Raw genomic sequence first — 24,491 nt, 5'->3', positions numbered from 1 at the left:
TCGCCCGCGCGTGCCTCGGGAGGCGCCGGGGCCAGTGCAGCCCGCCCGGCCTCTGGGGGAGGCCGCGGCTCACATCCCCCGGCAGGCGGGGCTGCGGGTGTCGACGGGGCCGAGGCCCCGCGAAGGGCGGCGGCGGCGAACTGGGCAGGCCGGGAGGTTGGACGCGGTGCGGCGGCAGAGCCCAAGCGCAACTTTCGGAGTCAGCCGGCAAACTTCGAGGCGCGGCGGCGACGGCGCGGAGCGCAGTTCGGGCGGCCGGCGCGGGCCAGAGACGCCTCCATGGCCGGCGTGGGCGCCGCGCCTCTTTCGCCCCCTCTCCAGCCCCGCGGGCGCGGGGACACGGGGGCGCGGGGACACGGGGGCGCGGCGGCTGCGGGGGTCCCGGGTGCTCCCGGCCGCCCCAGCCTCCATCGCTCCCCGCGCGCTCATTGGCCTAGGCAAGGCGACCACCCGGGGAGGCGTCCCCGGCGCGCCCCCCCCCCTCCCGCGCGAGCTCGGGAAGGGGCGGAGGGAGGTGGCCCCGCCCCTCACAGCCCAGCCCCCTGACCGAGCCTGGCGCACAGCCATCGCCACCCGGCCATCCCCCCCGGAGGCCGCGCGGTCGGTGGTTTTACCCAACTGCCCGTACAAGGTGGGGGCTGAGTGGCTGGGGAGGGGGGCCGGAGGCCGGAGAGGAAGGGAGCCGCAGCTTCGCTCTGTGCGGGGAGTCGGAGCTCCAGTCTCCTGGCGGAGGGGTGCAGAGCCTGGCCTCCGCCGCTCACCGCCCCGCGGGCCAGCGCAGAGCGGGCCTGCGGGGGATCGGGGAAGCCCTCTCTCCCTGGGGTATTTCCCACACCATCAGCCCTCGGCTGGAGGTTGAACTTGGCCCTGGTCTGCCCCCCGTTGAAAATAGAAAAGTTGGTATCCAAAGTTATCCAGTTCTGGAAACCCGTGTGCGCTCCAGACTTTTGGAGGGAGTGTGGGCTTTGGTATTAGAGACTACAGAACTGAGTTTCACTCTTGGTTTTGCTGCATGACCTTGGTCGAGTCACGGACTTGCGGACTCCTCCACATGGAGGGGCTGGTGCCTGCCTGCCTTTCCGGATGTGGGAAAGAGCTAAGCGGATGCCAAGTGCACGGGAGTGCTAATTCGTTTGTGGATCGCTCTCTTCCTGGCCCAGGGGCGATGTGTAGGAAAGGAAGGAGAAAGGAAGGGGAGAGGTGGGGGCGTGGCAGGGCGGAGCCCGGGATCCACCAAGTACCCGAACTCCCGGACCTGAGGGCGGAAGCCGTGGCTCTCTGCTGCCCTCCGGCGGGCGCTGCACTCCCCAGGTGTCCTCACCAACCCCCAGCTGAGACCGCGGGAAGAGCGGGCTGCTGTGAACACCAAGTTCCTCAGTTCGCCCGGTGCTTTAGGAAATCCAGCCCCGCCCCACGCCTGTTTGGACCTAGAGTCTGAAAAATGGTAGCTTCCATTTACGAACCTCTGCCACCCACTCGGTCATTCGTTCGACAAATACTGAACGGGTGATGCTCCCCAGGCACAGAGCTCGGCGCCCGGGTGGGGTGGGAAATCCAGCGTGCACGGCCGGCCGAGGGTCCTTCTGGAGCTGGCGTCCGTGAGCCAAACCTTTAGGTTTACTTGTAATCCTTAAGGGCTCCCCCTGGGCGTTTCTCTTCCCCACTTTACAGTTCAGGAAACCGAGGGCTAGAGCACGGACTGGGGAAGACGCACAGGTGGAGCGCAGGCCTCCCGGATTCTAGCAGATGCTGACGCAGCCTAACGCACGGTTCCAGTGGAAACGGAGGTGAGAGGCTGCCGGGTGTCTTCTGGCCTATGTAGTTCAATCTCACTATTTAACACACCTAGTTAAAAGTCTGTTATTGCAGACATTTTTAAAGAACTGTAAACGCACAGCTTTCAATTGCATTTATGTGGGCATGCGGTGAGTTTTCACTGACCAGAGGCAAGAGTTCCAAGCACAGATGCTAATGATCGCCCGAGAAACGCGGCGTTGTTGGAGCACATGAGTTGCTAAAGTTTATAAGTCTGGAAAGGCTCAAGAGCCTCCTGCACTCTAATTTACACACTTACGTGCTGAGCAAAATCTAGCCTGTGTCCCAGCTAGTTGCCACCAATCCTCAATCAATGGTCTGGTGGAAAGTACATTAACCTCTCTAAGCCTGTTTCCTAAAACGGGGATGATAATCCCACCTCTCCAGGGGCTTGTAGGGGATCAAGTGAGACAAGGGCTGGCCTGTGTCACGGGCTCTGATGGCCCCTTATGATGTGTTCTCGGAGCTGGGTGTGTACAGGGTGCCAGGTGTGAAACAGAGAACTGGGCAAGCAAAGGAAGGCATAAGAGGGTCCTCCTGAGGCTGGCCCACCCCTGCTCCCTTGCCTCAGTTTCCCCTGGTGTTCCTGAGCATCTTCCCTGTGAAAGCTTCAATGGCTGCTCATAAACACTGAGCTATAAATGAGACATCGATCCCCTGGCTATGCAGTGTAAAATATTAACGATGCCTAAGTGGATACCAGGGATGAGAGCAGAATGTCCGCTCGGCATTAGCAGCCTGGGCCATGGGCCTAATGGATAGGAAACTGACTCCCCTGCTCTCTCACTAGCTTGGGGCCTGCCAGCTCTGGGGCCAACCAGGTCCACTGAGGCTGGGCTGATGGCCCTATCACACTCCCCTCTTCCACAGGACCTGGACAGGGAAGCTGGCAGACAAGCCCCCAGGCCCCATACATCCTCCCCACACCCACGAAGTGCCAGGCCAGGCCTTTCCCAGCTGCCTGTAGCTCCCCTTCTAGAGGGTCATTTGCCCCATCCCTAACATCCCCCAAGTGCCTCCTTCAGCGGGGAGCATACTGGGTGTTGACAGTGTTCCCTGCTGGCTCCCTGCCTTGGGGGGTGGGGCAGGCTTAGGGGCGGGGCACATATGGAGAAATCTCTGCAGTGCAGGGTGCTGAGAGCTGCTGTAGAGGTAGGGAAAGATGAGGGGCAATGTGGAGGGAGCAGTCGCGCTACCCCAGATGATAGTAGACGGCTGGGGAGTCCTGAGCCCTCACTTGAAGACCTCAGGGTGTCTGGGAGGCTCTGAGAGGCCTGGTGTCCTGGTCCAATTTAGCAAGTTTTTAGCAACTCAGCCTCAGCTGTTTGGGGGTGGGCTGGGACATACCCCAAACCAAGCCTTGCATCCTGCACCTAAGGTCATGGTCTTCCTATGCCTAGAATACTGATACCGCTCCAGCTCTGCCTCCAGGAAGCCTCCCCAGATTATACCAGCCCTGCATCAACCCCCTTCTCCTCAGAAGCCCCCCGGCCTCTGCTGCCTGAGCCATGCCACTCTGCTGTGTTTGGGCTGTCTGCCCAGACATCTTCCATGCCGTCCCATGCTTCGCCTTTCTCCCCACAGCTGTACTGTCAGCTCCTGTGGGTTGGGACCCTGTCAGTTTGACCAACATTCATTGGTTGCCCCAGCCTACTGACTACCTAGCTGCCTAAGGATTTCAAAAGGTCTTTTGACTTTTAAGGGAGGGATGGGACTTCACACATGCTGTTTGAGGGACCCGTTCCCGGCAAACAGCCCAGCAAGTTGTTCCTGTCTCAGCCCTCCCGGAGAGCAGGCCACCCTTGGTTCTAGGACATTCTCCTGGGCAGACCAGACATCACTCAACTTATTTCTCCTTGTCGTATTTCATAGGAACCAGACAAGAGTGCCCTTGGAATTCCACATCCCAAAGAAACGCCTCTAGGACTCCTCCCCACGGGTGTCCCAAAGCTCTTCAGATGCAGTGCTTACAAAGCTGAAGTATCAACCTTCCCCCAAACCTGCCCTTCCTTCAAGCTCCCCGTCCTAGGGGCTCAGTCCAAAACCCTGGTCCAGACTGGAATCTTCCTGTCCCATTGCTGCCCAGTCTACCAACACACCTTGGCACTGTGAGCCTTTCTCACCCCTCTCTGCTCCACTGCCCCCAGGCTGGCCATGCCATTGTCCCTTTCTCCTGGACTCGTGATGCCAACCACCAACAGAGTGACCATCTCCACTCTGTCCTCCTCCTATCTCTTCCCCCCATTCAGCTACCAGAGTGGTCATCTCAAGATGGACGTCAGGGCCTGCTTTTCCCTTGCTTACAACCCCTAGTGGCTCTCTGACTCAACCCTGGTTATGTTTGCCTGGATTCGACGACAGCCGTCCAATTTCCTTTGTGGAACCCCTTGCTCCTGCCAGCCTCAGGCCAGTGATTTCGGAGATTTGGGGATATAACTGGTCAATCACCACCAATTCCTCTTTTCCCACTGCACACCACCCCTCCACTGCCACAGGGATTGGTTCAAGGATGGGTACCAGCTGGGGGCCAAGACAATGACAGACCTCCATGAGTGGCCCTGGGAGAAGCAGGAAAGAGGCACTCTCTTTCACTATGGTAGCTAAATGGCCACCCTGCCACCATGTGGGGACAGCAAGCTGGAGAATGGGGTTATTTCTTGAGAAAGCAGGATGAATGAATAGCCCAAGTTCAGTTGACAATGTTATATGCCTTGACCCAGCTGTGCCTGATGGCACAGCTAAACCCGTATCTTTCAGTTACAGGAGCTAATAAATCCCCCTACTGTTGCTTAAGCCAGTGTGAGTTGGGTTGCTGTTCCTTGCAACCAAAAGGGTCTTGATCAATGTAACCCCCATTGCTCGCAGAACAGAGACCAAAATCCTTAACACGGCCCATAAGGGCAGCTGACATTTACCAAGCACTGACTACGTACCAAGCACTTCAACTCCACTCAGCTTCTTCATTTCTCGCAGCTCCCAATAAGGCAGGGATTTGATAAGAGGAAGAGATCGAAGCACGGAGTGGTTCATTCTTTGCTGAAGGGCACACAGCAGATAACACACAGCGTCAGGGTTTGAACCCAAACGATCCAGCTCCACAGCCTCCGATTTTAATTCAATCCTGCCATGCCCCACTAGACCAGTGTGGTTGGGCCCTTCCTCTCCTTCCTGCTCACATGACCCCAGCCATGCTTGCAGCTACCTGAGTGGGCCCCACTCTCCCACCTCTAGATCTCTGGGCATGCTCTTCCCTGAGCCATCACTGCTATTCTTCCTCCTCCTCTTCCTTTTCACCCAGCTAATTAGTGCCTACTTATCCTTTGGTTCTCGGCCTAAGCATCACTTCTGCCAAGTAGCTTCCTTGACCTGCTCCCCCTTATTAGTCTCCACCACACCCCCCCATCCTCTTCCCTCTTTATAGTTCTCACTGTGTGGGTTTAGCTATTTCTTTCTGTGTCCGTTTATTTGTTTATTATTTGTCCGTTTATTTGTTATCTGTTCTCCCACTGGATTGTAAACTTCCTGAAGGTATAAGTTTTACCTGCCTCAACGAATTTATGAAATAATTAATGGAATATCAGGTGATGCTTTTCCTCCGACTATTTTAGCAGAGGCTATCCTGGTGTCACTAGCAGGAGCACTGGACTGGGAGTCCAAGAGAACCAGGGCCAAGCCCCTAGTTCCAACCCTAACCTGTCAGCAGAGTTGGCTAAGGCACGCCACCGCTCTGAGCCTTCCTTTCCTTCTTTTAAAATGTGGCCACTTGATGACATTTACCTGCCTGTCAGTAAGCTCTGAGAACCTGACAAGCTGATGGATGTGAAAACATCCCAAGACAGACATGATGGGCCCTGTTCCCGGAGATGCTCCTTCCTCAGAGCCAGGACAACCTAGGAAGTGACACCAAAGGAGCCTACTTCTCTTTGCTTTATGGTATTGCCCAACTCTTCCAATCAAACACACTCCCGGGAGCCACACAGAACCCATCCACACAGTCTCTGCTCTGGCCCAACTTCAGATGAAATGTGGGAGGTTTGTGGCAACAGGTAACAGAAAACCTCCATTCCTTTAGTTTAACCCATAAGGGACTGTACAGTGTCACACACAGAAGTCCAGCAGGAGGGTGGCACCAGGGACAATCAGCTCAGATCCAGTAGTATCATTAAGGACCTGGGCTCATGTATCTACCTACATACACCTCCAGCCTCAAATCATCAACCTTACTCCTGCTCCCCTCATGACCACAAGATGGATGCCTAATTCCAGACATCACATCCTGACATGACAATGTCCTGGGAAAAAAGAAGGGACCATCTCTTCCTATGTCTCCTTTTTTATAGTGAAGAAGACTTACCCATTAACAACTGCGTTAATTCTTCTCATGAACAATTCCTCATGTTTCATGGCTGGAATTATTTCACAGGCGATGCCTAAATCTGTTGTCAGTGAGAGGGATGAGACCACCACTGCAGGAGAGTCTGCTAGCTCTCCACCAAAACTCATTCTCCTCTCTTCTACAGCAAAAAAGTATTAACTAGACACATGTTTGCCCAGTGGTGACAGCATTTCTCTGACCCCTTTGTAATCAGGTGTGGCCATGTGACTAAATTTTTGCCAGTGGAAGTAATGGGTGCTGCTTTGGGGATGGAGGCCCTAAGTCAGTGAGTGAGTCTCTAACTCATTCTGTCTTCTCTTTTCCTGCTGACTAGAACCCAGACATGTCAATGACCAGCCTCAGCCATGTAGATCACGACAAGTCTGGAAGGGGACGAGAGAGTGGAGCCATAAGATGGAAGGGACTTGGGTCCCTGAATGACCGCATGGAACAGAACTGCCCACCAGCCTGGAACACTCACCCTGAGATGTTAAGGGAGAAAGAAATAAACTTAAAAAAACTCTCTCTTTTTTTTTTTTTAAATTTTTTTTTCAACATTTATTTATTTTTGGGACAGAGAGAGACAGAGCATGAACGGGGGAGGGGCAGAGAGAGAGGGAGACCCAGAATCGGAAACAGGCTCCACGCTCCGAGCCATCAGCCCAGAGCCTGACGCGGGGCTCGAACTCACAGACCGCGAGATCGTGACCTGGCTGAAGTCGGACGCTCAACTGACTGCGCCACCCAGGCGCCCCTAAAAAAACTCTCTTAAAGAAAGAGAGAAATGAGTTGAGAGCTGGCTATTTTGAAAATAGAGGTAGAAGGGAAGAGGGAGACACCATATACTGAAGGCTTCACAATGTTGGAAAAGCAAACACTTTTGGGCCAAACTATAGAAATAAGATTGTTGCAAAAAGCATTTTTCAAAAGTCCTTTGAGATTTATCAGCCAAACAAAGATGGCCTCAAGTGAGACACAACAGGTACAACAAGGAATCCAGGAAATAAAGCAGCTATGGGAGAACCATATTCAGAAAAGAACTTTGGTAGTGGTTCCTGAACACAAAACTGACTAGAAGGAAATGGACCAGAAACTGACCAGGTGTTTGAGGGAATTACATTGTGGTAGAAGCCAGAAGTCTGGCTCCCAAAAGCCTGTGAGTAATCGAGACCTACAATAACTCTGGGCCCTTCTAACTTGCACTAGCAGAAAACTTGGAAAGCTCTATGGCCCTAAAGGAGGACACACTTCCCAACACCTAACTTGAAATGTGGCTGAGAGGGAAATGGGCAGGGAATGGAAGGCAAGGCTGGGACCGTGGAGGACAGCAGGCAAGGTGCTGGTCCCAAAGAACAGAACTAAGGTAGGTAGTTAAGCTTTCTCATCCCACTGCCAGGGTGGATAGCCCGAGGATCCTCACTATCCAAATCGACACATATCTGAATTCAGATATGAAAGTTATTGTAGTAATGTCAGGTCATGGGCAGTATACTGTATCATCCAAATCTATCAGATTCCTGAGTTTTAGATAACAAGTATGAGAATTCGTGAACGAAATGTATTTCAGAAAATTATCTGAATCTGTTCAGTTCTTAAGTTCAGATATGAAGAAGTTGGCAGGGCCACAAGGTGGAAGGCACCTGGGCCCTGTATATCTGCGTGGAGTAGAGCCATTCACCAACCTGCACACCCACCTCAGGATGGTCACAGGACAGACAAATAAACTTCTTTGTCCTTAGGCCATTGAGTTTTGAGAGTCTCATTGCTTTAGCACCTGATCTAACCTAATTAATGCAAACGTGATGATTCAGATCAATCAGGACCAGGGCAAGGGAGAAGGCCCAGCTCTACTTGTAGCTAAAGGAGGAAGGGAGACACTTGAACCTGGGGCCAGAACCAGAGCTCTCTAATGAGGGACAAAGTAAGGGGTAGTTTGGGACAGACAAGCTACTATGTCTGTCTCTTTGTAGTATCTAGGCCCAAGGCCCACGGTCTTATCACCCTACCGACTGAGTAAAGTGATATCAAGTCAAGAGAGTCGACTTCCTCCAATGCAGGGCTTTAAAAAGACTTTAGAGGGGCACCTGGGTGGCGCAGTCGGTTGAGCGTCCGACTTCAGCCGGGTCACGATCTCGCGGTCCGTGAGTTCGAGCCCCGCGTCGGGCTCTGGGCTGATGGCTCAGAGCCTGGAGCCTGTTTCCGATTCTGTGTCTCCCTCTCTCTCTGCCCCTCCCCCGTTCATGCTCTGTCTCTCTCTGTCCCCAAAAAAATAAATAAACGTTGAAAAAAAAATTTTTTTTTAAATAAATAAATAAAAAGACTTTAGATTGTGTCTTACCAGCCTTTACTGATGCTCTCTCCTTGGGTGGGTCTTAGACAAGTCAATGCCACAAACATTTATTGAGCCCTTACTCTGTGGGTGGTCCTGATGAGCGTTCTACATAGTCAGTTTTTTGTGAAGATCTTTCTTCGATGGGCTATTAGAAAAGTTCCTCAAGGCTGAGAATATTCACTGCCATTGTCTGAGCCAGGTATCTGCTAGATGCTTTAAAAGAATTATCATCCTCATGTCAACCCTAATTATGGAGGAAATGAGACCATTTACCCCTATGGCAGAGAATTCTGGTTGCATAGACTTAGGATCTGTTCTTCCTTTCTTTCTCTCTAGCAGAATCCTTATTTTGTTGGGGGCAACAATGTATTCTGCTAAAAAAAAGAAAAGCATTTCCCAGCTTCCTTTGTGGCTAGAGATGGCCATATGACACAGTCTGGGCCAATGAGATATAAGCAGAAATCATTGGGTGATTTCTAGGAAACTACCTTAAAGAAAGTAAGACAGACTCAGCTGACATATGCCTTTTTGCCATTTCTCCTCAGTCTTTTCTGGAATGGGTTATGATGGCTGTACCTGAAGCCATGAGAGAAGGACACAGTTTCCTAAATTATGACTTGAGTTGCCAAACTAAACCTAACAACTACCTACCTCTGGATTTTTCATTGCTTGACAAAACTAAACCCTGGTCTCATTTAAATCACCATTACTTATGAAGGAAACAATCAGCAAAACTAAAAGGCAACCAACAGAATGGAAGAAGATACTTACAAATGACATATAAGATAAAGGGTTAGTATCCAAAATCTATAAAGAACTTATCAAACTCAACACTCAAAAAATGAATAATCCAGTGAAGAAATGGGCAAAAGACATGAATAGACACTTCTCCATAGAAGACATCCAGATGGCCAACCGACACATGAAAAAATGCTCAACATCCCTCATCATCAGGGAAATACAAATCAAAACCACAAAGAGATACCACCTCACACCCGTCAGAATGGCTAACGTTAACAACTCGGGCAACAACAGATGTTGGCAGGGATGCGGAGACAGAGGATCTCTTTTGCACTGCCACTGCTGGTAGGAATGAAAAATGGTGCAGCCACTCTGGAAAACAGTATGGAGGTTCCTCAAAAAACTAAAAATAGAACTTACTACCCAGGAATTGCACTACTAGGCATTTACCCAAGAGATACAGGTGTGCTGTTTCGAAGGGACACATGCACCCCCATGTTTATAGCAGCACTATTGACAATAGCCAAAGTATGGAAAGAGCCCAAATGTCCATTGACAATGAATGGATAAAGAAGATGCGGTATGTATGTATGTATGTATGTATGGTGAAGACTGGGGCCAAGAAAAACAGCCCAATCATTGGGCTGGAGGGTGGAGCAACCTGGAGGTGGGGAGGAGAAGGGCAGAACAAACAGCTGGAGCCCTCAGTTGGGGATTAAACCTTTAGAAGGAAGCTCCCAGTCACAAGACTGGCAACTGGCAAGGAACAGGCAGACATCGGGCAAGGCAGGGACCTCCAAAAGCCAATGTGGTCAGCACAGGAGGTGGATGGGGAGGCAGGGGTTGTGAGGCACACCACCCATCTCTCTGTGACACTGCCTTCCGAGTATATTAAAAAAATAAATAAATCACCATTACTTAGGTTTTCTGTTCCATGAAGCGGAGGAGAAACTGAGGCTTCAGAGATGTACCCCAAGTGCTCAACATTGGTAAGAGGCAGAGCTGGGGTTTGAATGTACTCTGAAGCCTGGAGGCAGAGAAGCCCATGATGATAACAGGGAAGAGCTGGGGTGAAAGATGAAGATAGTCTGCACCCAGGTAGTGGCAGAAAGGAGGGAACCTCCCTGAGAGAAATGAAGGAAGCTGACAGATTCTGTATGTTCCAAATGCAGCCTGGGAGGAAAAACTATAGATTTTAATAGTCTGCTCAAACAATGATTTTGTCATAACTTACATGTTTAACAAAACCTAAAAAAATATTGAGGGGTGCCTGGGTGGCTCAGTCTGTTAGGTATCTGACTCTTGATTTCAACTCAGGTCATGATCTCGTGGTTTGTGAGCTTGAGCCCCACGTCAGGCTCTGTACTGACAGTGTGGAGCCTGCTTGGGTCTCTCTCTCTCTCTCTCTCTCTCTCTCTCTCTCTCTGCCTCTCTCAAAAGAAATACTGAGATCGTTTTTAAATGGCAGTGTAGCATGGTGGTTAATAGTGCAGGGTTTGGGGCGCCTGGGTGGCTCAGTCGGTTAAGCATCCGACTTCGGCTCAGGTCATGACCTTGCAGTCTGTGGGTTCGAGCCCCGGGTCGGGCTCTGTGCTGACAGCTCAGAGCCTGGAGCCTGTTTCGGATTCTGTGTCTCCCTCTTTCTCTGACCCTCCCCTGTTCATGCTCTGTCTCTCTCTGTCTCAAAAATAAATAAATGTTAAAAAAAAAAAATAGTGCAGGCTTTGAAAACGGACTGTCTAGATTCAAATCCCGGCTTTTCTACTTATTAGACATGTGACCTTGGGCAAGTAACTTAGCCTCCACAAGACTCAGTTCTGCAACTATAAATGGGAATGATAATACATATATCACAGAGTATGAGGGTAACATAAATTAGTGCATGTAAAGCACTTAGAACAGTGCCTTTCACCCATTTGAGAGATCCAACAGGGGATGAAGCTTCTGTTGTTATCACAAAGAAAGGATTCATCATACATCCTGTTGACATTCAGAGACCAAGCAGGAACATAGGTGAGTTTAAATACATCTGTGTTTTTATTTGTCTTTAATTTTTTTAATGTTTATTTATTTTTGAAGGAGAGAGAGAGACAGACAGAGTGTGAGCAGGGGAGGGGCAGAGAGAGAGCGAGACACAGAATCGGAAGCAGGCTCCAGGCTCCGAGCCGTCAGCACAGAGCCCGATGTGGGGCTCGAATTCACAAACTGCGAGATCATGACCTAAGCCGAAGTCGGACGCTTAACCGACTGAGCCACCCAGGCGCCCCACATCTGTGTTTTTAACCATACAAGTGACATTACCTCTCTCAGCCCCTGTGAATGCAGAAAAGGAAGATTCCAGTTACGATGAGTAGCTGGCATCAGACTTACCTTACCAATGAAAACAACTGTAAAGTCTAGACAAAACATGTAAAGCAACTATATGTAGACACTGGGCATCAATTAACATAGGGTAATGATCCTTGAGAATCACACTAAATGATCCCCACATTCATTTCTTCTTTATTTCTGAGCATATTTTCCAAAATGCTGAGCAGCAGAACATCCTAGCACTGGTGGTCACGCTGGATTCAGGAGATAGAGATAAGACTTCGAGACTGCCAAGGTGGCCATGATTTGAGAGGGCAGGAGTCTGGAAATGAGGGAGCCACCAAAAAGGAGCAGCCCCCAAAATCTATGAAAATATCCCTCGGGTCAATTGTTAGGCTGTTCATGAGCAGAGAGAGACTCCAGGAGGGCTTACGGAAAATAGCAGTTGGGGGGACTGAAATCTCCTAGAACTGTGAGAAAATATCAAGGGTTGAGCCCAGCCAAACACTGGTGAACAACTTGGGCTTTCTGCTGAGGTCCCAGAAAAGCCATAGTTTAGGATTCAGGTAATTCCTCAAGAGAACAGCTACACTTCATAAATAAGAAAAAAGCTGAAACAGACGTATGTTAACAAAGCCTAAAAGCAAGCTTGGACAAGAGGAGTGTGATTTGCCAGGAGGTTAACTCCTGAACAAAACTCAACACTCTTTTGTGGGAGGGAAGGTAACCCAGAGCCTCTACAACTTACCATTCACATGCATAACAAACACATCATTCAGCATGCAATAAAAAATCGCTAGACATATGAAGAAGGAAAAGTGGCTGATCATGAACTTAATAGAAGCCTACAGAGATGACCCAGATTTTGGAGTTAGCAGATAAGGACTTCAAAATAACTACAATTAGTATATTTCCAAAAATAGAAAAGGAAACGGACCAAATGAATCCAAAGATGAAGTTTAAATTTTAACAGAGAATTGGGATCTTGCACCATTATGGTTGATCGGGGAAGCAGAACCACTATGAGAGATATAGAATAAAGGCTTTATTATAAGAATAAGACCTTACACAATTGGGGGAGTGGGGTAAGAAGTCTATGGAAGGCTGTTGCCTCCACATATGCCTGAAGTTGCTGTAGGTCAGCAAGACCAGAATATAGGGGAAAAGGCTGGATACAAAGGGAGAAAAAGTGAGAACGAACTGGGACCCATATCTATCTCTTACTGCCTTTAACACTGATGACAAAGGTGATGTGCAGGAGAAGCAGACACTGTCCACGACATGAAGCTGCACATGTGTCTGACCCATTATTCAATAAAGAAACCTTCTTTTTTCTTTTATTAAAAAAAATTTTTTTAATGTTTATTATTTTTGAGAGAGAGAGAGAGAGAGAGAGAGAGAGAAAGAGCAAGCAAGGAAGGGCAGAGAGAGAGAGGGAGACACAGAATTGGAAGCAGGCTCCAGGCTCTGAGCTGTCAGCACAGAGCCTGATGCGGGGCTCGAACTCATAGACTACGAGATCATGACCTGAGCTGTATGTAGTTGGCCGCCCAACCGACTGAGCTACGCAGGCACTCCTCTTTTTTTTTTTTTTTTTTTATGTTGAAAAAATTTATATTTAGAGTTAGCCAGCTGGACTCAGTTTAGATGATCCCAATTTTGTGGGCAACATCCAAAGCATCATAGTCAGGAGCCAGTTGAACATACGCTTTCTTTTCTCCACCAGGCCTGATCAGAGTGTTGACCTTGGCCACGTCAATGTCATAGAGCTTCTTCACAGCCTGTTTGATCTGGTGCATGTTGGCCTTGACATCCACAATGAACACAAGAATGTTGTTGTCTTCTATTTTCTTCATGGCTGACTTGGTAGTCAGGGGGAACTTGATGATGGCACAGTGGTCAAGCTTGTTTCTCCTGGGGGCGCTCTTTCAAGGATATTTGGGCTGCCTTCAGAGACACAGTATCTTGGGCCATCGGAATGTAGGTGAGGTGCAGATCTTTTTTTTTTATGACTGTGGATGCCTTTCAGCACTGCTTTCTTGGACTTCAAAGCCTTTGCTTTGGCTTTGGCTTTGGCTTTGGCTTTGGCTTTGGCTTTGGGAGGGGCAGGGGCTTCCTTCTTCACCTTCGGCGCCATCTTCGTGAAAGGGCTCAATAAAAAATTTCAAGGCATGCCACGAAAGAAGAAAATGTGACTCATGCTTAAGGGAAAAAAAAATAGCCAATAGAAGCTATCTCTGAGCATTGCTAGATGTTGAATTTAGCAGATAAAGACTTCAAAGCAGCTATTATGAATATATTCAAAGAACTAAAGAAAGTCATTTTTAAAGACATAAAGGAAAGTGTGACTGATGACTTAGTGGATGAAGAATCTCAATGTAGTGGCAGAAAACATAAAAAAACTGGATGAAAATTCTGAAGATGGAAAATGAAATAACTGAAATTTTAAAATTCATTAGAAGGGGGGTGCCTGGGTTGCTCAGTCGGTTAAATATCCTACTTCAGCTCAGGTCATGATCTTGCGGTTCATGGGTTTGAGGCCCGCATCAGGATCTGTGCTGACAACTCAGAGCCTGTGCCTGCTTCAGATTCTGTCTCTCTCTTTCTCTTCCCCTCCCCCACTTGTGCTCACTCTCTTTCTCTCTCTCTCTCTCTCTCTCTGTCTCTCTCTCTCTCAAAAATAAACATCAGGCATGCCTGGGTGGCTCAGTCAGTTGAGTGTCCAACTTCAGCTCAGGTCATGATCTCACGGTCCATGAGTTCAAGCCCCACATTGGGCTCTGTGTGACAGCTCAGAGCCAGGAGCCTGCTTCAGATTCTGTGTCTCCTTCTCTCTCTGCACCTCCCCTGCTCACACTCTGTCTCTCTCTCTCAAAAATAAACATTAAAAACAATTTTTTAAATAAATAAACATTTAACAAATTTAAAAAATTTTTTTACATTTATATATTTTTGAGAGACAGAGAGAGACAGCACAAGTGGGGGAGGGGCAGAGAGAGAAGGAGACAGAATCCGAAGCAGGTTCCAGGCTCTGAGCTGTCAGCACAGAGCCCAACACGGGGCTCAAACCCACAAACCATGAGATCATGACCTGAGCTGAAGTCGGATGCTCAACTGACTGAGACACCCAGGTGCCCCTGCAAAAATTTTCTAAATAAAACTCATTAGAAGGACTCAACAGCAGACTTGAGCTAGCAGAAGAAAGTGTCAGTAAACTAAAAGATAGATGAATAGAAATTATCCAATATGAAGAAAAGAGAGAAAAACATTGAAGAAAATTGAAATGACTCTCAGATACCTTTAGGCCAATATTAAACATATCAATATATATGTGATGAAATTCCCAGAAGAATAAAAGAGAGAGAGCAAAAAAAAAAAAAAAAGAAAGACAAAGAAAAAGAAAAAAAAAATTTTGAAGAAATAATAGCCAAAAATTCCCAAATTTGATGAAAAGCATAAATATCCAGATCCAAAAAGCTGAAAGAACTCCAAATATGATAAGCATGAAGATATCCCCACCTATCCACATCACAATCAAACAGTTGAAATACAAAGACAAAGAAAAAATCTTGAAAGCAGCAAGAGAAAAATGACACATCACATACAGGGAACAATATGATTAATAGCTGTCTTCTCATCAGAAATAATGGAAATAGGGGCGCCTGGGTGGCACAGTCGGTTAAGCGTCCGACTTCAGCCAGGTCACGATCTCGCGGTCCGTGAGTTCGAGCCCCGCGTCGGGCTCTGGGCTGATGGCTCAGAGCCTGGAGCCTGTTTCCGATTCTGTGTCTCCCTCTCTCTCTGCCCCTCGCCCGTTCATGCTCTGTCTCTCTCTGTCCCAAAAATAAATAAACGTTGAAAAAAAAAAAAAAGAAATAATGGAAATAGCTGGAAAGCAGTAGAATAACATACTCAAGGTGCTGAAAGGAAAAAAAAAAAACTATCAGCCAAAAATTCTCTTTTTTAATTTATTTTTCTTTTTCTTATCTTTTCTTTTTTTATGTTCATTATCTTTGAGAGAATGACAGAGTACAAGCAGGGGAGGGGCAGAGAGAGAGAGGGAGACACAGAATCTGAAGCAGGCTCCAGGCTCTGAGCTTTCAGCACAGTGCCTGACTCAAGGCTTGAACTTGTGAACTGCGAGATCATGACCTGAGCCGAAGTCGGGCTCTTAACTGACAGCCACCCAGGAGCCCCAGCCAAAAATTCTTTGTTTAGCTGAAACCATCCTTCAAAAATGAAGACAAAATAGAGACATTCCCGGATAAACAAGGAGAATTCATTGCTAGCAGACCCGCCTTACAAGAAATACTAAAGGAAGTCCTTCAGGCTGAAATGAAGTAATTCAAATCCATAGGAAAAAAAAAGAAGCATGGCAGCAATTTAAATTATTTGGATAAATTTAAAAGACTGAATACAGTTTTTTTCTTATTTCAGCCCTTAATTTCTTTGAAAGATATGTTTGCATAAGCCAATAATTATAGCACTGTATGCTTTGGCTTATAACATATATGAATGTAATATATGTGATGATAATAGCATATAGGAGAAGAAAAAAAAGACAATATGGTGGAGGAAAGTTTTTATATTTTACTGGAATTAAGTTAATATTACTCTGAAGTAAATTGTTATGAATTAAAGTGTACATTGTAACCCCTAAAGGATCCACTAGGCAAGTAGGTCCAAATAATGCAGTGTTAAAAATCAACAGAGGAATTAAAATGGTACCTAAAAAATATATATATTTAACACAACAGATACCAGTAAAGGAGGAGCAGAGAACAAAAAAGAGACAAATAGAAAACAAGTAGCAAAATGGCACATGGAAATCCAACCACATCAATAATTACAGTAAATGTGAATGGATTATAAGTGAATATCAAAGGGAAAAAAAAACAGAAAAGAAGATAAGGAAAATGTGTAAATGAGCCCAACAAAGGTGTAATTGGAGCCCCAGAAGAAGCAAAGAGAGAGCAAGCGACAGAATCAGAATTTGAAGAAGCAATGGCAGAAAAATTTCCAAAACAGATGAAAGATATCAAGCCACATTTTCAACAAGCTCAACAAAACCAAGGTGGGGATAAATACAAAGAAAGCCACAGCTAGGCATATCATAGTCAAACTGCTGAAAACTAATGGTAAAGAGAAAATCTCAAAGGCATCCAGAGGAAAGAGACATTCAGGGACATAATACAAATGATGGTAGACTTTGTGACAAAAGCCATAGAAGCCAGAACACAATGGAAGAACATTTTTTCAAAGTGCTCAAAGAGAAATCACTGGCCAACCTATAATTCTATACCCAGCAAAAATGTCTTTCAAAAAAGAAGGGCAAATTGAGGCATTCTGAATTAAACAGAAACTGAGAAAATTTATCATCAGTAGATACATTCCACAAGAAGTACTAAAGAGATGAAGTGTCCGAGGTCAGAATCAACTTCTGGGAATAAGTTTTTGCCCCTTACAGGCATCATGGGATCTCGCCACATCTTGAAAATCCTAGAATCAGGACCAGTGATCTCTGGAAGGAAAGGAACTTCATGTGCCTTAATTGAGCAGTTCAGCCTCCCATGGTTCTCATGGTCTGGAAAGATTTGGAAGGCATGAGAAAAGTGAGCTGCTTGATATGTGGACAATTCTCCAATTCTTACTGTGGTAGTGGGCCCCTCACTGCCTACTTAAGGAAAACTCTCTTTTGCTTGCCCAGTGACCTTGTTTGTTTACACCTTGGTCAGGAAGAGAGGATATCTCTGCATACCTCCATCTGCACCCAAGGCATATCCAAATCCTCATCTAATTTGGATATTAACTCCAAGGGTTTATAAGAGTCTAGGAATAGTGAACAGGTAATGGAAAGAGGGACACTTGAGGCCACCTTGTCTTCAGAACCCCTTATCTCACTTCTTAGGTCCCTGTGGTAGAAGATTCCTATTCCCTCTCTCATTTGGAGGACTTCTAATCTCTTCCTATGTCTTTTCTTACCCTTATACAGGTCCAGTCCAGAGGAACCAACCAGCCCCAGAATGACAGGACTGAATGAGGCCAACTATAGTTCTTCTCAGCAACTTCCCTGCAGACACTTACAGTTTGTACAATGTCCACCATGTGAGTCTGTGAGTTTCTTTGGGTAAATTTATTTTTCTTGGCTAAACTTGGCTTTCCCACCTCTCTGTGTTGGCAAGAGGACCGGGTAATGGGAAGTCAGGAGATCAAAGGCCCTGTGCCCTAAGCTATGTTGCTTCTCACCTCCTTGGGCCTTGGTTTCCTTATGTCCATAGTGGGGGAAACACTCCTTAACCCTTGGCCCACCCCCTTGTATTGTTGTGATAATCAGGTGTACCCATGTAAGTGAGAGTGTTGTATATGCTAAGGGGCTCCATGCACATGTTAACTAGTATATCATGCTGAATCTAGGCTGGGGCCCTGTGCACAAAATATACACAGGAAGCATTGTTGGCCAACTCAGAGTCTGCTTGTTCTCCCTGGCATTCACCCCAGTCACAAAGGGTCATCAATCCTCATGTTTTATGACACTGATGCTAAGTGCTCTGAAGTCACATCCTTGCTGCTGATTTGTAAAGAAGTTTGAACATAAGCATTTCTTTGTTTGAACTCAAGCCCAGGGCCCAAGGGTGTCTTGGGGAATTTCCATTCAGGACACTTTGGTGTTGGTGTCTCAGCTCTTGTGGTGGCCTCTGGCAGCTCAGGGAGGTATGCTTATTACAGATGCCCTGCGTCAGCTAGATGTGGATGAATGGCCTGGGAATTAAAACCTTGGGGTCTGAGATGGGAAGCAGCAGGGGAGAAGCCAAAGCCCTGGGCTTGGGGTTGGAAATCCTAGATCTGAGACCCGCCCTTGCCTCCATCCCTCTCTCTGAGCTCAGTAAAGCAAGGCAATTGAGAGCTAATAATAGTAGCAACTTCTTGAGTGTTTACTATGCAGGTGCTCTCCTAGGCGCTCACATGCATAATATTGTTTAATCCTCGCACCTCTGTTACTATCCCCATTCATGACTACAAACCAAGAAGCAAGGGATTCTAACCTGAGCACGTGTCCCATGACGGCCCTTGGCAACACTCAAACATTTCCCCTTCTCGGAGGACTTGCGAGGCCCTCATGGAAGAGGGGTCAGGGGCCAGAGGAGTCTGTTAGCTAGACCCAGGGGAGGAAAAGTGGTTTTTGAACCTTCCTTCAATCCAGAGAGACGTAGGATTTCAGAGTTAGAAGGAAGCTGAGCCTCATTCATGCATTTACTCATTCAACATATATTTTACTGAGTGTCTGCTCTATGCCTGGAAGATACAGCATTAAATGTGGCACACACAGCAACTGGCCTCAAGGAGTGTATGCTCTAGAGGGGGAGACAGACCTTGAGGCGGCTATGATGGGGCAGGCCAACGTTGGTGGTGGAAGACATACTGCAAAGCGCACCATCCCAAACCCAAAGCCCAGAACAGGTTTCCCAGAGAGAGCTTGAACATTTCCAAGACCAGGTCTGAAGGCAAAGAGGGTGTGAAGGGGATTTGACTAAGTAGCTCCAGGATAGGAGAGTGGGACCTGGAGTGAGCAGGTGGGGGCTGGGTGGGAACAGAAGGTGAGCCAGTATAATGGACTCTGGAGAGAGCTGAGCCTTGGCAGGGCCAGGCAGGGGCCAGAAGGTCAAGATAAGGGTTTGTTCATTCATTCATTCATTCATTCATTCATTCAAGGCTTTATTCCGAGGACAATGAAGCATTTGTCCTCTCTCCTCTCCTTACCTCTCCCCTCCTGCCCTGCCCTTTTCCTTGTAAAGACCTCTTTAGTTGCTACATGACCAGATTAGGGCTGCAGTGATTTCCTCCCAGCTCCATTTTAAAGAGGCGACAGTGAGGCCCAGCCGGGGGCTGTGAAGTCACACAGTGGCATAGTGGGGACAAGCGCCCAGGCCTCTCAACTCCTTGGCCAAGGCTTTTTCCTCAGCCCTCATCCCCCCCCAGACTTGAACATATAAAAGACACTGGGCAGCACCCTGAGGGGTGGGAGGTGCACGGAACACCCCCACACAGGACACACAAACTCTGGCTGTCCTGTGCTATACCCAAGGACCAAGGCTCGAGGACAGCCACACACAGCCTTGGAGTGAGAACCCTGGTCGCCGCTCAACACAAACATTTTTACCAAAAGAGCAGACTCTGGGGTCCAAATTTCCAAATCATATATGAGAAGTTGAGTCTATAGAGCTGCCCATCACAGCCTGAAGCACAAGTAGACAGAGGATTTAGTGACGGGACTCACACGAAACCAGGTATTTCAGATTCATATGACCACACATGCAGTGTCACATCCAATGTTTTCTTTGGCCCCTGAAACCTGGAAGACAGCCAGGGATGGAATTATGATTCCCAATGAACGGATAAGAAAATCAAGGTCTGGAGAGGCAAAAAGTGTTCCCAGCTGTCACAAAAACAAAATTTGTTTAACCTCATCTGACTGGTACTTCTCAAACGTATCTGACCACAGGATCGCTTGTCACATGACACGCACTACTATCCCACGGGCCATCCTTGGAGAGACACTGTTCCACCACATAAGCTTTCAGGGAGTAGCCAGTGTGCCTCAGTTAGCATCGCCCCTAGCTCTGGGGTCAGGCTGAACCAGGAGCAGATCCTCCTCGTAGATGCAGGGCCCTGGAGAAGCCCCACTTTGTTCTCCCCAGGCTTCCTCACTGCATTGCTGGGAAGATTAAATGAAATGACTCTCACAATGGTTTCTATTAATGAGTATTTCCTCCTCTCTGTTCTCTCAATGCCTGCTTACTCTTTTTAGTTGCAAGTCTGTAACTGCCCCATGTCCCTATTCTTTTCCATATTTTCATCTCTTTCTCTTTCATTATATATGACTTGATAGAAATTCTAGGCTACCGAGTCAAGCTCGTTAATTTGCTTTATTCAGGTAACCATTCTGCTATCCAACCCATCTACGACATGTTCTCTGTTTCAGCAATTATAGTTTCTCTTCCAAGATCGTTGATTCTTTTGTGTGCATATGATGTCCTCTTGGACCTCTGAGAATATTTATTATACTTTTCCTGTTCTACACTTTTTCTTTTGTTTGTCTTAGTGACTCTATGGATTCGGGTGTTCCTTCTTCATTTCACTGAGCTTTACGCTTCTCTTCGATGTTGGTTTTCCTCAAAAGTTGGGTGGCTCTCAGGTACGGATCCGTGTTTGCGTGTTAAGTGCGTGTAGACCTACCCCTGCAGGGAGGGTATGGCAGAGTAGGATGGCTGACATGTAGGGTGTACCTGTGGTTCGTCTTCTGGGACTAGGCTCCCTGTGCTTTGGCATCAACCAGTCAACCCAGGGACTGCTTGGCCTCTTAGGTCCACATGCCCAAACTTAGCTCTGGAATGTCTTGCGGACCTTTGTGCAAAGACAGAGGGTGGGGGTGGCCCTCCCCCAGGTGCTCCTAGTCCCGTACCCCTTCTGCTATCTGTTGCCACTCACCCAAGTCTGAAAGCTGTGACACTTCCTATGCCCCTTTGAGCTGTGGGTTCCCCAGATTCCTCCTTCAGGGTGATCCCACCTGCCTTCTGCCTTTTGGGGATTCCTTGCAATTTCTGGCTCTCTGAAGGCACCCCTTCCTCATTCTTTTCTGGTTATCTTTTCTGTCCTTCCTGGGAGAACTGGAAGCAGACGTGCACTGTGATCACTTGGCCCAATCTCTCTTACCTAACGTAAATAAAGCACCAGCCGTGGCTCAATCGCTGTAACTCCTTCCTATGCGATAAGTAAGTATGAGGGTAACACTCGCTAAGCCCTGGTGGGTGCCCTGCCCTGAGCAGAGATGCCCACTGGATCCTGCCCCACAGTTGTGCGTAGTCTGGTTTATCCTCTGGCAGGGATGCTACGGGGCACTGAACAAGGGACCTTGTAGAGGTATACAAGGCATACCCAGAATGCAATGGGAAGGGAGAGGCCCTGAACCACAAACCCAAAACCAACCACCTTGGCTGCTGCATACATTCATTGTTTCCCTGAGATTCTTAGTGGAGGAAATCAACAAACAGGGAAACTAACAGTCAAATCTCTGTGGAGAGTCCAAGTGAACCAATATAGGCCTTGTATGTAGATATTTAAATGATGATTTAAATATATTTAAATGATGGACTCAGTAGTATCAGCTCCCCAACAGTAGCTCAATCAGTACTGACCCCAATCGGTACTGCATCTGGTCCTGGCCTCAGTAATCACTTTGTCACATGCTTCTCGTGGGCCTGGCTTGGGGTAGCCTTTCCAGGGCTTAGGAGAATCAGCGTGTTTCCCTTATGTTCCGAACCTCCCCAGGTTCCCCTGTTGCTGCCTCCTCCCTCCATCTGACTGTTGAGATTAAATTTCTCTTGATCGAACTGGCTCAGGCAAAGGGATTTATCTGCCCTTAAACTAAACCACAGGAAGAGAAGGGGACAAAAATGACCAGAAAATGTGTTCTCAGACCGTTCTCCACCTCTCACACCCAAATGGCTTCTTCTACATGGCTTGGTACTTGGCTACTAGAAGCTGCCAGGCCTCTGTGTCCCTGCATCTCCGCTCCAGACACAAGGCCACTCACTGTCAAAGGACCTGGAAAGGGATCTCATTGGCCTGGATGGGCCAGGTGCCTGCCCCGGCCAGCAGGTACTCCTGCCGTGGTTGGTCCAGCAGTGTCAAAGGGACCACGTCTAGACTGAGAAGCATGGACAAGCTGAGAGCCCTTATCCCAACCAATAGTTAGAACAGGACGGAGGTTGCTTTCCGGAACACGGAGAAGTGCTTTTATTGATAGAATAGACGATAGAAACCTTCTGCAGACATCAAGGCCAAGCTCAGGGGATGGGCACAGGAGCCAGAGACCTTTCCATGTGTGTGTGTTTGTGCCTAGCTCGGCCCTGGACCACTTTTGTCCAGTCTTTTGGCTTTAAAGCCTGTGTATGTGCCAAGGACTCCCAACTTTCTCTCTCCAGTCCTCAAGTATCTCATATCCCAACTGCCAGCTGTCTCCTCAACACTTCTACTAGTCCTTAGCCATCTCAAACTTAATGTGCTACTGCTGAGCTCCCCACCCCACCCCCCCACCCCCAACACAAGACCCGCTCCTCCGTTTCCCACCACAGTGAACAATCGTTCAGATCTCCAGATGCTCAGGACAAAACCTTTGACCTTGTCGTTATCTTTGACCTTCTCTCTTTCTCTTACACCCTGCTACCACCCGTCTGTCAGCAAAGCCTTTCAGCTCCACCTTCAAATGCCTCCGGGACCAGCCTGCTTCTCACCACCTCTGGCACCTGCACCCTGCCCAGCCTGTGAGCCTGATGACCACGAGGACCCCACCGCCCTCCCGGCGCCGGTGGCTTATTCTGCTCCCTTAGCAGCAGCAACAGCAGCGGCAGCAACAGTGGGAAGGGTGGGCTCCAAATAGGAGGCACCGTGACCCCTCACTGCTCTGCTCAAATCCCCGGGCCCCATCTCACTCCCACCGACAACTGAAGCCCCCCACCCCTACCCTGTGACCTCTCTGAGCATCTCCCGGTTCCCAGACACAACAGCTCACCCCTGCCTCTGGGCTTTGGCCTGTGCTGTCCCTCTGCCCGAAAAGCTTTCCTGTAGGCTCTTCTCTCCCCACCTCACGTCTCTGTTCAAATGTCACACATTCCCTCCAAGCCCTTCCCTGGGCCCTCTACCCCTCTTCCCTGCTCTGCGTAATTTCTGGAGCCCTGTTACTTTCAGATATAATATTTATATACCAATCTCATGTTATGGCCTATAAACTAAAGGGATTTTGGTCTTAGATCCCTGTTATGTCCCCGGGACCCAGAACAGCGCCCGGCAGACAAGCTTGAGGGCTTGTTGAGTGAATGGACAGCTGGATGGTCTCAGCCTCGCCTGGAGCTGGAGGGCAGAGGAGTCCTGGATGTTTACATGGGACCCACAGGGTCCCCCCTCCCCGGGACCTCACAGGGACTGGGAGCCACAGCCTTGGTGCTCTGGCCCAGAGGCCCTCTGCCATGGCAGCCGCTGGGCCAGGTAGGGCCACCACAGACTGGTTCCTTCCTTGCTGCACCTGCCATAGTGTCTGCCTCACTGGGCCTGCCCTCCTGGCCACGAGGATTTAACTGGGCAGATGTTGTGCTTCAGGGAGGGTCAGGCGACTCTTCCCTAGGCCCCCTGTGCACCCTGACTGGGCCCGGACGGAGAAGGGAAGTAGAGCCCAGAGTGGTTCTATTAGCAGCCCCCATCATCCTGCCAGGAGGGCGGGCCTTGGACACCATCCATTCCCCCCAGACTCTCCTCCCACTCCCCCCCCCCACCATATGGAGATGGTCCCCGGGAGAGGCCAAGAAGCACTGCCAGCCAGGAAGCCCAGCACAGGAGACCTGGCACCCAGGAGACACTGTAAATAGCGGTCAGGCTCCACCCCCCACCCCCAGCCCAGGGCAGGAGCAGTTTCTGGCCTCCAGTGTGTACAGACACCCACTCAGGATTGGCCTTCCCCATCACCTCAAGCTGCCCCCAGGCCCTCCCTCCTGCCCTCCCCATTCCTCAGCACTGCAGGGCTCCCCGGGGAGCAGCAGCCACACCTTCTTGCTCCCGCTTCCTCCCCACTCAGCCCTGCGACTCAATTACTCCAAGGCTCTCTTCCTCACCGCTGCTGCCAACAGCCGGAGGTGGGGCATACGGGCACCCACCAGGCCCGAGCCCCTCCCGGAAGCGGTCACAGGCAGGGCCTGGAGGCCTGGGAAAAGGGTGAGCCCCTGCCACCCCCGGCCCCCCCAGCAGGGAGGACGGGGAGGTGGACCAGCACAGGGACAAAGGCCCTGAGTTGGCATTTTCGGGTTTGCGTTTGGAGACAATTAGGAGCTGAATTATTAAAGATGTGTGAGAGAAGAGGCTGTTTTTAAG

General features: G+C 48.8%; 1 protein-coding gene and 1 pseudogene across 1 annotated transcript in view; both read right to left on the bottom strand.

Moving 5' to 3' along the window:
- The window catches only part of KCNIP3 (potassium voltage-gated channel interacting protein 3), an 84,965-nt gene that overhangs the window by 27,870 nt on the left and 32,604 nt on the right, over positions 1-24,491 (bottom strand). The window lies entirely within an intron of this gene.
- Positions 13,198-13,955, bottom strand: LOC122497208 (annotated as a pseudogene).

The sequence above is a fragment of the Prionailurus bengalensis genome, chromosome A3 (assembly GCF_016509475.1).
Source record: "Prionailurus bengalensis isolate Pbe53 chromosome A3, Fcat_Pben_1.1_paternal_pri, whole genome shotgun sequence".
Classification (NCBI taxonomy): Eukaryota; Metazoa; Chordata; class Mammalia; order Carnivora; family Felidae; genus Prionailurus; species Prionailurus bengalensis.
The sequence above is the reverse complement of the archived record's forward strand: the minus strand, read 5'-3'. Positions and strand labels throughout refer to the sequence as shown.